Raw genomic sequence first — 12,308 nt, 5'->3', positions numbered from 1 at the left:
GGCACTTCCTTCCTCGCCCTCCTGAGGTCTAGACTGCCCAGGAGTTTTGCTTATGTCAACAAGTAGACGGGCCTGTCACTGTGAAATATCTGTGGCTTTGCCCCTGCCCTTTGCGGTTGGTTTGAAGAGTGGACGATTTCAAACCCATCCGAGCCTAGAAACCCCTCCTGCTTTCCAGCTCGGGGGTCTCCTTAAATCCTTGGCTATTTGTGACACGGAAGTCTGGCTGGGCGGTAACGTGACCGACACTTAGCCGGTGCATTTCGCTCTGGCAGAGATTCGCTGAATCGAAATGAACTTTGTGGTTTACGTTTTCTCCACACACCCCCGCCCCCCACTCCTCTTCATTACTGTTCTTCCGGGAAGTTACTTCCCATCCGCAGTGTTTGCCCCCAGCTGGTGAATCAGATGGGGCTCTTTTTTATAGTTAATAAACACCGAAGGCCGAGGGCGGCAAACGTCCCGCCTGGTGCCGGCTAATGAAGAGCCTCAGATGAAAGCTTCTGCAGAGGGGACAGGCATGATGCAAATGTCCTGGGATCCAAGATTACTCGCTCTTCTCCCACATGCTGCATAAGGGATAGTAATGATTATTAATTATTTAAGCAAAGAACATGAGAGCCAACACAAGTAGGAAAAAAAAAAAAAGAAAAAGAAAGAAAACAAAAAGGAAGCTGCACTCTAGGATCCTCTGTTGAGACCACTTTAATTAGCACGAGTTATAGAGCCAAGGGAAATTGACCGAGAGACTTAATATAGCTGAAGAATTTTTGAAAATTCTTTACCACTTGTTTCCCTTAAGAGAAAAAAAGACAAGACAGCTTATATTTGTGTGTATTTGCGGATAAACCGGAACATGAAAGTGCAATGGCTTCCAGAGGCTTCCCCCAGAGATGGCACGGGGAGGGGGTGGGGGGGTGGCACGGGGCTGACGAGCAGCTCAGTGGGGTCCTTGCAGGCTCTACTGAATCCCAAGGCTGTCAGTCCCAAGGCTCCCCCAGAGACGTGGCTTTCGTGTTCAGTCGTGGTAAGGACATTGGGACTCGAAAGCTGAAACTCCATCTGCCCTGATTTTCTCTCCTTTGTATGCTGGACTGAAGCCTTCATGAGATTTTCCCGTCAAATTTCAAAGCTCGTGTCATTTCTGGTACGTTCTACTGTTTCTCTGTCTATATCACGATACCTAGAACAGTGTCTCTCTATTAGATAAGCTGTGACACTATTTCTAAAGCCAAGAACCCAAAAGGGCATAGGTGCGATTTTATTTTCAAATTCTTGGACAATCCTCACTTGTTCGAAACTCAACAGTAATTGTACTACTGTCCAACCTTCCCACATTGTCAATCCCTCTGCTAATGACATCTCCTCTAATAATCAGAATTTTCTTTCTTCTTTCTTTCTTTCTTTCTTTCTTTCTTTCTTTCTTTCTTTCTTTTAGAGAGAGGGAAAGAGAGAGAGAGAGAGAGAGAGAGAGAGAGAGAACGTGCAAGTCAGGGAGAGGGGCTGAGTTGAGGAAAGAGAGAATCCAAAGCAGGTTCCATGCTCAGCACAGAGCCCGATGCGGGGCTCGATCCCGTGACTCTGGGATCAGGACCTGAGCTGAAATTGAGGGTCAGATGCTCAACCGACTGATCCACCCAGGTATCCCCAGAGTTTTTATTTCTAATTCAGTCACATTTAGAAATCCAGTTTGGCTCTGTGACTAGCAAGAGACTGTGTTTTCTTTGAAGGAGTCTTTTTTTTTTTTTTTTTTTTTTTACTTTGTTCCAATAGTCACACTCTCTTATACTAAGTTCTCAAAGGACTTTTCTTTCTTTTTATGTTTTTATTTTGGGAGAGAGAGCGTGCATGCACATGCATGCAAGTGGGGGAGAGGCATGCAAGGGAAGAGAGAGACAGAGACAGAGACAGAGAAGGAGGGAATCTCAAGCAGGCTCAAACGTGGAGCCCGATGCTGGGCTCAATTCCGGGACCCTGGGACCACGACCGGAGCCAAAATCAAGAGTTGGGTGTTCAAACGACTGAGACACCCAGGCGTCCTGAAGTCCTTTCAATCGAACTGATTCAGATATTCAACATCACATGTGATCTGTTCTGCATCCCCTGATTTTTATTCAAGCCTAGTCTCTTCACTCAACTGCTCGTTCAAGGAATGTTTATTAAGTGCTTCCCAGGTGCACATCATCGCCTTCAGCAGGGGCTAGAGCAGCAGCTCAGACAAATATTTTCCTTGCCCTCATGATGGGTAGGACACTAATGAGTTACACCATTGAATAATTCACTGCAAGTCTAGTTAAGTGCTGAGAGCGAAATTCAACAGGCTTGAGGCCATATTATTGAGAATCTAACCTTGCATTGGGGTCAAGGAGAACTTCCTTGGGAATGCAACATTTAAGCTTCTACTTACCTAGGAGTTAACTAAGCAAAGAGTGGGGAGGAGAGGGTAGCCCCCAGGGGGACCAGTTCATAAAAAGCCCATGAGGAGAGGGGCACCTGGGTGGCTCAGGCGGGTAGGTGTCAGACCCTGATTTTGTCTCAGGTCACGATCTCACAGATTATGGGTTCGAGCCCTATATTGGGCTCTGTGCTGATGGTGTGGAGCCTGCTTGGGTTTCTCTATCTCTCCTTCTCTCTGCCCCTCCCCTGCTCATTCTTTTGCATGTGCGCACGCACGCTCTCTCTCTCTCTCTCTCTCTCTGTCTCTCTCAAAATAAATAAACTTTAAAATAAAAGAGAATCATTTAAAAAAGGGGGAGGGGTCACCTGGATGGCCCAGTTGGTTAAGTGACTGACCTTGGCTCAGGTCATGATCTCGAAGTTCATGCGTTCGAGCCCCACATCAGGCTCTGTACTATTCGTGCAGAGTCCACTTGGGATTCTCTCTCTCTCCCTCTCTTTGCTCCTCCCCCACTTGTGCATGCTCTCTCTCTCTCTCTTTCTCTCTCTCTCAACATAAATAAACTTAAAAAAAAAAGTCAAAAAAAAAAGAAAAGAAAGAAAAAGGCCATGAGGAGAAAAGCAAGCATGGTGAGATCAAACAGCTGAGAGAAGGCTGAGTGCAGAGTGATCGGGAAAGAGGCCAGGCACAGATGATACAGGACTTTATAGATCATGCTAACCATTTGGTCTTTATTCCAAAATAAAAACTACTGAGAGGGGCACCTGGATGGCTCAGTGGGTTGAGCGACCGACTCTTGATTTCTTTTCAGATCATGATCTCATGGTTCGTGAGTGAGAGCCCCACATCTGGCTTCATATCACACTGATGGTGCAGAGTGCTCTCTCTCTCTCTCTCCTCTCCTGCTCTCTCTCTCTCAAAATGGATAAACTTAGAAAAAAAAAAACCCAACTATTGAGAGGTTTAAGCAAAGATGGGATATGGTGGGTTTGTATTTAAAAGAACTATGGGGCACCTGGGTGGCTCAATCAGTTAAGCGTCCTGATCTCAACTCAGATCTTGATCTCAGGGTTGTGAGTTCAAGCCCTGTGTTGGGCTCTGTGCTGGACGTGAAGCCTGCTTAAAAAAAAAAAAAAAAAAAAAAAATTCTATCATGGGGCGCCTGGGTGGCTCAAGCGGTTGAGTGTCCAACTTTGGCTCAGGTCATGTTCTCACGGTTCATGGGTTCGAGCCCCGCGACGGGCTCTGTGCTGACAGCTCGGAGCCTGGAGCCTACTTCTGATTCTGTGTCTCCCTCTCTCTCTGCCCCTCCCCTGCTCATGCTGTCTCTCTCTGTCTCTCAAAAATAAATGGATGTAAAAGAGAACTATGGCTTTAACACAGAGAATGGATTAAAATGGAAAAACAACGATGTATCAGTCAACTGTGGCTGCATAACAAACCACCTGAAAACTCCGTAGCTGAAACAAGCACTTCTATTTTTTGCTCAGGGGTCTGCAAACTGCCTGGGCTGGGTCTACTTAAGACCGTGGGTTGACTGACTCAGCTGGGTTGGGCTGGGATCGGCGGGGCTTAGCTGCAGGTTAGGCTTAAGTCTGTTCCTCGTGTCTCCTCTTTCCCCTTCGACCCGAGGCTGCCCATTCCTCTTATGATGAATGGCAAAAGAGCAAGAGTGCCAAGCCAAACTGTGGAAGCACACCCAAGACCTCCCATAAACGTTCCATTGGCCACATCCAGTCTCATGGCCAAGCCCAAAAGAGGCGGTGGTGAGTAATAGTCCAGCGTAACAAAGTGGGTATGGTCAAGGCATTTTCCATTCTTTTTTTTTTTTTTAATTTTAATGTTTGATTTATTTTTGAGACAGAGACAGAGCATGAGCAGGGCAGGGACAGAAAGAGAGGGAGACACAGAATCCGAAGCAGGCTCCAGGCTCCGAGCGGTCAGCACGGAGCCCGACGCGGGGCTCGAACTCACGAACTGCAAGATCATGACCTGAGCCGAAGTCGGATGCTCAACCAACCAAGCCACTCAGGCGCCCCGGCATTTTCCATTCTGATGGAAACCGGGCTAGTGCTCTCCTCATCTCCAGCCACCGGCTCTAGCCCCGAGCAACTGCTTTAATTTTCCCAAAGCCCTTAATGCACAGGGCATAAAGCTGGAGCTACTTTGATCATTCACAAAACAGGTCGGTCTCTGACCTCCGTTTTTTCACGGCGTCTACGGATGCAACGGAGAATGATTTTACAAGTTTTCGGAAACAAATCGATCCCTTTTTGCACTTACTTCCATGTCAACGCAAGAGGAGTCGCTTCCTGTCGGGGCTGGCTCCGCCTGGCCCAGGAGCGCTCCCTTTTCTGCCAGTTGTTCCAAAGCTCCCAGTTCTACAGTGGGTTCCAAACGGAAAGGAGAGTCCTAGCAGGTACCTAATTTATGGGGGATGGATCTACCACAGTGCCATGTACTCTCACCCACGTTTACATGTAATTTTGTTTCTTAAATACTTTATTTTTTTTTGAGGGGAAAAGAAAACCTGTTTTGTTTCGTTTGGTTTGGTTTTCCTGAAAGCCCGGTTTCTCAGCTCACATTCTTGGGCTCAGTTTTACCGGTTAGGCATATATTCACAGCAACTGTCCTGGGTCTTTAATTAAAGAAGCCAGTCTTGTTATGGGCATCAACATTTTTGGTGGGGTTGTAAGGCTGAGGGGAAAGTTCAGGTTAAGTTGGAAGCAGCCCTGGGGAGTACAAGTGAACTATTCTTAGCTGAATTCAAGTGGCGGCAATTCACTGAACGAGCCCAAAGGCGTCTGCAATATCTTAGGTTGACTTTAATGAGTAGTTAGACTGAAATAGCTCCAGGCTCCAGGGGGTAGACCGAACCTATTGAGAACCTCTCCTGGGAGATGAAAAGGTGCTTATGTAGCTGGCATCGCGCAGTACGATCGGCTTCCTCCATGCCCCTAGCGCAGGCTCAGCATGGGAGCGTTTCTGCTCATCTTACTAATTGGTGGCTAAGTACAGACAGAACAGAGAGGGACACTTATTTCACTAATCAGTAGAAAAGCTTTCTTAGGAAAGCGAAGACAGGCTCACAGGGGGCCGGGAGTCCTCCAGCATACAGGTGACGCTTGTGACTCTTTAAAACAACTCTGAGCAGGCAGTTTCCATCTAATGTCTTTTCAGAGTAAGTGACACACAGGAACCGCATGCTAAAGGGGCTGCAGTGTCTGGAAAGGATAAAGGGACTAGTTTGAATATGCCTTCCATTTCTGCAGCTGATGACACCCTGCTGCGACAGCCTGTAATATCAGCACGCAAATTCCCATCAACTCAGAAACATTCTTTCGGTAGAGTGTCTTGGGTTGTTTATTATATGGCTCCTTAGCAGAACTTACGTCATTAGTAAGGAAATATAACAGAAAAAGTAATTTATCTCACCTCCAGGGAAGGGAAAAAACAAACGTAACAGAAATGTAGGCTCTTCCCATGTCAGGTACTCCCGGTTAATGCTGCTTTATGTTCTTAATTCCCCATGACTTCAAATATCTAGAATATGAATACAAGCTTCCCTTAGTCAAACCCGACACAATGCCTCCATTTTATTTAGTGTTCTTAAAATGCATGTTTTGAGATTTAAAATATTGTATTCTAACGAGAGTGGTTATTATTTAGCTTTTATACAGTTCCTTACACCGGGGTTTCAAAGCAATTTATACATTTAATAGCCGCTCTTCACAAAACAGCTACACGGACATTTGGAAGGCAACTCGACAAAGCGGGACAAAAGGAAAACAGAGTGGCGGGATTACGACTAGAAATGGAGGGATGGGGCTCAGGTCACGCTTGCCCAAAATAGGGTACCTTGGCATGTTGAATATTTTATTTAAAAATTTTTAACGTTTATTTCTTTTTGAGAGAGAGAGAGAGAGAGACATAGTGCAAGCAAGGGAGGGGCAGAGAGAGAGGGAGACACAGAATCTGAAGCGGGCTCCAGGCTCTGAGCCGTCAGCACAGGGCCCAATGTGGGCCTCGAACCCATGAACAGTGAGATCATGACCTGAGCCGAAGTCAGATGTTTAACCAAGAGCCACCCAGGGTGCCCCTAAATATTTCAAGCTGAAGGAATTTGAGAAAAGGCAGGTGCAGGAAAGCCCTTCAACCTTCTCCTGAAGCGGGTCGTAGAACCTCTGTGTGTGTGAGAGGTGCCCCTCCATTACCCGGAAGCAAGCAGCAGCCTTATCTCTGAAGACAAGGGACAGAGAGGAATCCCAACAGAAAGATCTTGCTAAGTTTCCCTCAGTTTACTACACTTAGATTCGTCTTACTATATCTTTCTGTGACTTTCCACTCTTCTTCAAACCTAGCCTAAAAACACTCAGGTTCAGGGGCACCTGGGTGGCTCAGCCGGTTGAGTGTCTGACTCTTGATTTTGGCGGAGGTCATGGTCCCAGGGTCATGGGATCGAGCCCCGTGTTAGGCTCCGAGCTCAGCATGGAGCCTGCTGGGGATTCCTGCTCCCTCTCTCTCTGACCCTCTCTCTGACAAAACACTCAGGTTTAACTGTTTCTCTGGGTCTTCATTCCTTTATGAAGACCCCTGTGTCACGTAAAACTTGAACTTGTGTGCTTTTCTCTTCTTAATCTGTCCTTTGTAATAGGGGTCCCTGTCAATAACATAAAAAAAATGGGTGGAGGAACGATATTTTTCCTCCCCTACAGGAGTATTCCAACTTTCTCTTCATTTAATAGTCTCCAAAACAACATAAATACTTTCATGATTTGTAGTTTACAAGATTGACCAAAGGACGAAGTAAAAAATTATAGATGAAATAGATCATTTATGGGGCGTCTGGGTGGCTCAATCGGTTGAGCATCAGGTCACGATCTCAGCTCAGGTCATGATCTCACAGGCCGTGAGTTCGAGCCCCGCATCGGGCTCTGTGCTGACAGCTCGGAGCCTGGAGCCCGCTTCGGATTCTGTGTCTCCCTCTCTCTCTGCCCCTCCCCTGCTCCTGCTCTGTCTCTCCCTGTCTCTCAAAAATAAATAAATGTTAAAAAAAATTTTTTTTTTAATTTAAAAAGAAATAATGTTTCTAAGGACTCAGCTAACTATGATAGAGTAATAGGTATCTTTTTCTTTAATTGTTAGGTCTGTTTTAAACACAATTTGAGGGCACCTGGGTGGCTCAGTCGGTTAAGCTTGTGGTTCATGAGTTTGAGCCCTGCGACGGGCTCGGCGCTTGGGATTCTCTCTCTCCCTCTCCCTGTCTGCCTCTGTCCTGCTCGTGCTCTCTCTCAAAATAAATAAATGAACTTAAAAAAAAATCTAAAAAAAAAAAGATTTTTCAAAACATGTTTTCTCCTCTCCAATTTCAAGTCCTAATCCTCACCAAAGCACACTTTGAGTTTTTTAAGCCCCGAAGGGACGAAAGTATACAATTTGTTCAGTGCTTTGACTGTAACAGGATTACACTGGCACAGTCAACCTCCCACCCTGGCAAGAGCAGCACCGTGGGAGGTCAGAAGGGCCCTGCGGGAGCGGCCGCGCCACTGGCCGTCAGACTCCCAGAAGGAAGGCACGCCCCCGGGTGAACACGGGCTCACCCCTCCCTTCTCCCTCCAGCTCACAAGTGAAAGAGCCCGAGTTTTCCTTTCTGAGGCTGGAAAGTGGGTTTGGTGTGCCTACATGTACTGCTTAATATAGTCTTGCTCACGGTATTTCCTTGCAGGAGAACAAGCCGCTCCTGCTTCTAGAAGACAGGCTGAAAGGAAATGCCACAAGCGTAAGGCCAAGGGACTGAGGCTTTGCCTGTTTGCTCCCAAAGTGAAAATGCTCCTTTTCTGAGTCAATATGAAACAAAATATTTAAGTCAAAGTGTAAGCTCAGAGCTTTACAAACCAAATCTAAGGTATAATTTACCAAGACCTAGATTAAACTTGATATAAAACCTGTGACGACAAAGTTTCTTTTTTTTTTTTTTTAACGCACGAAGTAGTAAAAACACCATGTTTTCTTTCTGTTTCTTTTTTTATGTTTTTATTTTATTCTGGAGAGAGACAGAGGGCGAGTGGGGGAGGGGCAGAGAGAGAGGGAGACACAGAATCCGAAGCGGGCTCCAGGCTCTGAGCTGTTGGCACAGAACCTGATGTGGGGCTCGAACTCACGAAGCGTGATATCATGACCTGAGCTGAAGTTGGGCACTTAACCGACTGAGCCAAAAATGGTGCCCCCAAACTGCCACGTTTTCTAAGATCATGGTCAGATCACAGGGTTCAGGCAATTAGTTTTTATCTCATCTAGGCCAAATACTCGCTTCTACATAATTACGTACCTCTTTGATTACCGTTGTAGGTAAATGCCTCAGTTTTCAACCCGCTCTGGTTCTTGAGTATTGGAGGAGTGATGCCAGCCTGAAGGAACCAGGTTTTCACACAAGGGTGCAACAAAACAAAACAAAACAAAACAAAACAAAACAAAACAAAACTCCTTAAATTCCTCTCATAGGAAAGAACAGTTCCACGTAATATGACAACTTAGCAGTAATGAAGACTTGTACCTGATCTCCTCAGACGTCTTCAACAGACATAATCAAGATGACTTAAGCCCTTAAGTCATGTACTGAAAGTGTGACTGAACACAAAGTCAGAGGTTCTTGTGGGAAGGTTTCCGAAGTTCCCACAGTGGCCAGAAATTAGGGCAGATCTGTGGTTGATAAATAATCTTAGAAAGAACCCTTGCCTACAGTATCTTCCTCTTTTTTTTTTTTAATTTTATTTATTTATTCAAGTAATCTCTACACCCAACGTGGTGCTTGAACTCACAACCCCGAGATCGAGAAACACATGCTCTGCCGGCTGAGGCAGCCAGGTGCCCCTTCTCCTTTCTTAATTCAAAAGGAAGCCGGTGACTCTCCTTGACCTTCTTTACGGAATACGTTCTGCTTGTTCAGTTTTGTTTTCTTTGGTGTTTATTTTAAATCATTTTTGAGAGAGGGAGACCGGATGTGAGCAGCAGAGGGCAGACGCGGCATCCAGAGCAGGCTGCAGGCTCCAAGCTGTCAGCACGGAGCCCGACTCAGGGCTCGAACTCACGAGCCGGAAGAGCATGACCCGAGCCGAAGTCGGACACTTGACCGACCGAGCCACCCAGGCGCCCCTCGTTTAGTTATTTATTTTTTTTTTTTTCAACGTTTATTTATTTTTGGGACAGAGAGAGACAGAGCATGAACGGGGGAGGGGCAGAGAGAGAGGGAGACACAGAATCGGAAACAGGCTCCAGGCTCGGAGCCGTCAGCCCAGAGCCCGACGCGGGGCTCGAATTCACGGACCGCGAGATCGTGACCTGGCTGAAGTCGGTCGCTTAACTGACTGCGCCACCCAGGCGCCCCTCGTTTAGTTATTTTTAATTGCTGTCCGTTGCCTGAGGCTCCAAGCAACGTGCTCTTCCCAGAGGAAGACAACCAAACACCACGAAGCTTCCAGCCGACAGGCCTCTCAGCTTCCAGACTCTCGGACGGCGGACTCTTCGCCGCGCACCCTTGAGAGCGCCGCGAGAGCCCCCGTGTTGGAAGCCTTTTCAGCAGCTTGGTGGCCCCGCTTCGTGGTTACTGTGGCGGGGAGAGGGACTTCAAAAAGACAGTGAGTTGGGATGTCAAAAGGCCGTACTCTAGAGGAATACCCAGAAGAGCTGTATTTTCAACCTGCTTTTTGCAATTTAGTGAAAATATTAAATACTAGTTAACCCAGTTTCTAAATCTTTGTAATTCCAGGGCCAAACAGACTGGAAGCAATTAGCGCTTGTTCATGGGGGTCTGTGGCACTGCTGACAGTTTTAATCTACATATTAACGCTGAAAACATTTTGAGAGGCAAACAAGCGCATTTTTTTGGCCTTAGTAACGAATATACAGCAAGGGGGGAAAACGGACAGGGAAGTAGCTGAAGAGCTCTAGGCCAAATGGTCTGGGTTTATTTTTCCTGTCATAATTTCAAGATGCCATCCAACAGTGGGTTTGTAGTCGTTTATTTTGCCCAAGATGGCTGTTCTTTGGCTGAGTCGTCTTCAAAGAAAGGCCCGACAGGGACGCCAGGGTGGCTCAGTTGGTTAAGTGTCCGACTTCGGCTCAGGTCCTGATCTCACAGTTCGTGAGTTCGAGCTCCGCGTCGGGCTCTTTGATGCCAGCACAGAGCCTGCTTCAGACCCTCAGGTGGCCTGTCTGCCCCTCAAAAAAATAAACATAAAAAAAAAAAGGCCTACCTCGCATACCCTTCTTACCATTTACAGGAAGAACAAAGCACTGAAACACAACAATTGTTTTATTTATTTTTTAAGATTTTATTTTTAAGTAATCTCTACATCCAACGTGGAACTCAAACTTACAAGGTCGAGATCAAGAGTTGCACATTCTACAGACTGAGCCAGCCAGGAGCCCCTAGAAACGGTTTTAAATTATTACCTTTCATTAAACTGCCCAGTTGTACACTCGCTCATTGGAATTTACTTCTGCTTCAACCCTAGTTCTTTGAAAAATGCAGGAATTTTTCTCATTAAAATATTAGCTTGACCCAAAGATATCAAAAAGTTAGCTGCCTTAGCATTAGTTATTGCAGTCTGAGACCTCCCGAGAAGTTTAAAAACCCAGATTAAATATAGCAAAATATGAACAGGAAACCTAGTTTGCAAATCATTTAATAACTATAATTGTATAGAATTTTCAAATTAGTCCCTTTTCAATTCATTTTTTTCTGAATTAAGGACCAAATTTGTGAAACAAAATATATAACATGGCCCTCGAAAGAATTGTTAAATTGTAGATTAGCTCCAATGCAAAACTTCTGTCTGCGTTAAAGAGAGGGAGATCCACAGTAAACCCATGCGGTAGGTAGGTCCTACCTACCGATCCCTATTGAACAGAAGAGGAAGATGAGCCTCAAAAAGATTAAGTAACCTACCAAAGGTCACACGGTCATGAATGACAGTATCTTGCTGGGTACTGCATACTTTGTAACTTTTAAAGGAAGATTAATTTTAAGTTGAGTACTAGTCATTACTTACAAAATGAATACACTAATGTGATTAATGACAAAATATTTCACTGATGTTAGTCTTACAGAAAGTGTAAAGGGAAACCAAAATTAAGGACTCCAGATTCACGTAGGCCCCTCTCAAATACCCAATATTCCTAATTTTCCTTATCCTACTACTGGAGGGGAAAGGGGAATCTTGTTAGGGCTTAAACAACAAAACAAAAAACCCCAAAACACACGTACACACAGCAATTCCATTCCTGGATATAAAACCAAAGGAACTGAAAACAGGTATTGAAACGCTTAGATACAAATGTTCATAGCAGTACTATTTGCAATGGCCAGAAAGTGGAAAAAGTCCAAACGTTCAAGAGGTAAATGCATAAGCGCAATGTAGTATCCACGCAAGGAAATATTTTCAGCCATTAAAAGGAGTGAAGTACTGATACAGGCTACAACTTAGATTAACCTTGAAAATACGCTAAGTGAAAGAAGCCAGACACAAAAGGTCGCATACCGTATGCTTCCATTGACAGGAATTTTCCAGAATAGGTAAATCCAGACAGAAACCAGATTAGTTGTTGCCGGAGGGCTGGGATGTGGAGGAGGGCACGGGGAGTGACTGCTTAATGGGTGTGGCGTCTCCTTTAGGGTGGTGAAAATGTTTTGGAACTAGATGGTGATGACTGCACAACATTGTGAACGTACTAAACACCACTGAATTGTATATTTCTGATTTTTATAGGACATGAGTTTCACCTCAATTAAAAACAATGCAGACTAGGGGTGCCTGGCTGATTCCGTTGGTAGAGCATGTGACGTTTGATCTCGGGGTCCTGAGTTCAAGCCCCACGTTGGGTGTAGAGATCACTTGAACAAACAAAAATG

The sequence above is a fragment of the Prionailurus viverrinus genome, chromosome C1 (genome assembly GCF_022837055.1).
Source record: "Prionailurus viverrinus isolate Anna chromosome C1, UM_Priviv_1.0, whole genome shotgun sequence".
NCBI lineage: Eukaryota > Metazoa > Chordata > Mammalia > Carnivora > Felidae > Prionailurus > Prionailurus viverrinus.
Note: the sequence above shows the minus strand (reverse complement) of the source record.